This window comes from Rhamphochromis sp. 'chilingali', assembly GCF_963969265.1.
Source record: "Rhamphochromis sp. 'chilingali' genome assembly, chromosome: 1".
In the NCBI taxonomy this organism is placed as follows: domain Eukaryota; kingdom Metazoa; phylum Chordata; class Actinopteri; order Cichliformes; family Cichlidae; genus Rhamphochromis; species Rhamphochromis sp. 'chilingali'.
This window is the reverse complement of record NC_137929.1, coordinates 34,123,333-34,125,835: the sequence shown is the minus strand read 5'-3', so window position 1 is coordinate 34,125,835 and position 2,503 is coordinate 34,123,333.

The window sequence follows — 2,503 nt, the reverse complement described above, 5'->3', positions numbered from 1 at the left end:
AGCCTATGTGACTAATTTTAGTCCTGCAGGTATTGAGGCAGCACCCTAACTATTGATTGGGTTACACTTAAAGCTGTGGATCAGGGTTCAAATTTAAGGAGAAATGGATGGAGTGGGAGAGAGGCTGATGAACTATGTTGAGGGCTGCTTCTTGGTCACTATGCCATTCAAGGGAGATGATCTATTTCACATAGAGATCATGCCCACTACTCACTGAGAAGAGGAAACTGATTGGTTAACAAATGCTTCCCGTGAGCAAATAGTACTTATTAAAACCAGTGTTTTATCATTTTATTGCCTTCATAATGAGAGGCTATTTTTATCAGCTGCTGTGCCGCTCCAGGCTTTTGTTCGTGTCTTTCTGCATTACTTCTTTTAACCTCTGTCTACAAGGAATTAGTAGCAGTTGACCTAATGAACCAAAGTGTAGTGGTACAGTTCTGCTTGATTCTTGCAATCATATTTTTTAAGACATTCAAAGAATATATTTGAATATTTTAATAGATAGTCCCAAACATTTGCCTAAAAGTTATGGGAAAAAGTCTAATTAGCAAGTTGTACAATGTTCCACAGGAACATCACCTGATGACCTCCGGATGCATGGCAAAACTGAAGACGCAGGGAAAAGCAGCTATTGAACTGGCTCATTAGCCATTAACAACCTTGAAGTGAGAAAATATATTTGGACTGTTTTTTAAACAAAGCACTCACCAGACTTCTGGTCTGGTTCTGCTGGTTAGGTTAGAGGGTGTTGCTAGACAATGAGGGCGTGTGTACATTTCCAGCCTATTAAAACAATCCACCAAGACCATTTTAAATACTACCTGTAAACCAAGAAAGCTGACTGACCCAACTCTACTGGCACAGCATCGGTAACACGTAATATGAGCAGTGTGTATAATCATTTCCACGACAGGCGTGAACTGATGTCTCCAAAGTTGCACTCACCAAGCTGAGCACTGTGTCGAACATTTATACAACTGCCAACTAAGTAAAGTTGCAGTTTCAGTATATTTGTGAAGTCAGCAGTACAGAATTAAGTTTTATGAGTAACAAATGCTGAAGACGGAAAATCTAGAGGGTGGGAAACAACACTAGCCTCGGTGCTGAAAGTAAGCTTCATTTTGTCACAGTGTGAAGTGCTTGTCTAGCTTATACTGTGCAACCAGGCTTCCCCTGCTCCTACACAGCAGCCATGACAGCAGCTAGGGCCGATGAGCAAAGATAAAGTGCCTTCACAAGAATGCAAACGGCATAAATCTTTGCTCAAGTGCATAAATTGACATACCTTTATGTTTTGCTGACCTGCATTTCTGCAAATATAAATGTTATCAGTAGGTAAGGGAAAAATAACAATGTCATGCCACCAGAAAAATTGCAAAGGAGATAGGCCTTGCTGTCTGGACCATGTGGCCATGTAAAAAAGAAGGTTTTCACAGGACTGTACAAACCTGTGAAGTACACCCCTTGATTCAAAAGCTTGTAGAACAACAGTTTTTTTATATGACTTTATCAGTCACTCAAATTGTTGTGGAGGAAGTCTGGTCCACTCTTCTTTACAGGATTGCTTTGGTTCTTTCATGTCTTAAGATCCCACAACAGCTTTTCAATCAGGTTGAGGTCTGGACTTTGACTTGGCCACACCATTATTTCTTTTTCGGCCATTGTGTGTAAATATGCTGCTGTGTTTGGGATCATTGTCTTGTTTCAGACCCCAATTTATGTCAATCTCTAGCTGTGGGACAGAGGGCCTCAAATATGTCTTTAGATACTTTGGTATACAGAGGAGTTCATGGTCAACTCAATGTCTACATGTTGCTCATTTCCTGTGGCCGCAAAACAAGGCAAGGCAAGTTTATTTATATAGCACAATTCAACAACAAGGTGATTCAAAGTGCTTTACAGAGACATTAAAAAACCAAAACAAATAAAAAGCATGATTTAAAATTGATTAAAAAAACAGTAGATAAAATCAGAACAGTAGATAAAATCAGTAGTTAAAATGTAAGTTTTGAAATTTAAGCTTAAAAGTGTGGATTTGGTCCATCCATCCATTCGCTTCCGCTTATCCTTTTCTGAATGCAGCTTCTCCGTGTCTGGTTCTGACTCTGGGAACTGATAAAAAAAGTAAAGATGCTGTTACGGTAATTAAGCCTACTAATGGACTAGTTTTTTCTTTGGCACCAAAGACTATTACTTCAGTTTTGTTTTTGTTTAGCTGGAGAAAATTGTGGCACAACCAGTCATTAATTTCCTCAATGCATTTACCAAGAGCCTGTACAGGGCCTCGGTCTCCTGGTGACATTGTGACACAGACAGTGTCACCACCCAGAAACGGATCACCATGTACCCCAACCAGAAGCCTTGGATGAACCGGAATGTTCGTCTCCTCCTGAAGGCCCGCAACACTGCCTTTAGGTCAGGAGATGCACACGCCTACAGCACAGCCAGGGCTAATCTAAAGAAGGGCATCAAAAAAGCCAAACACCATTACAAAAAGAAG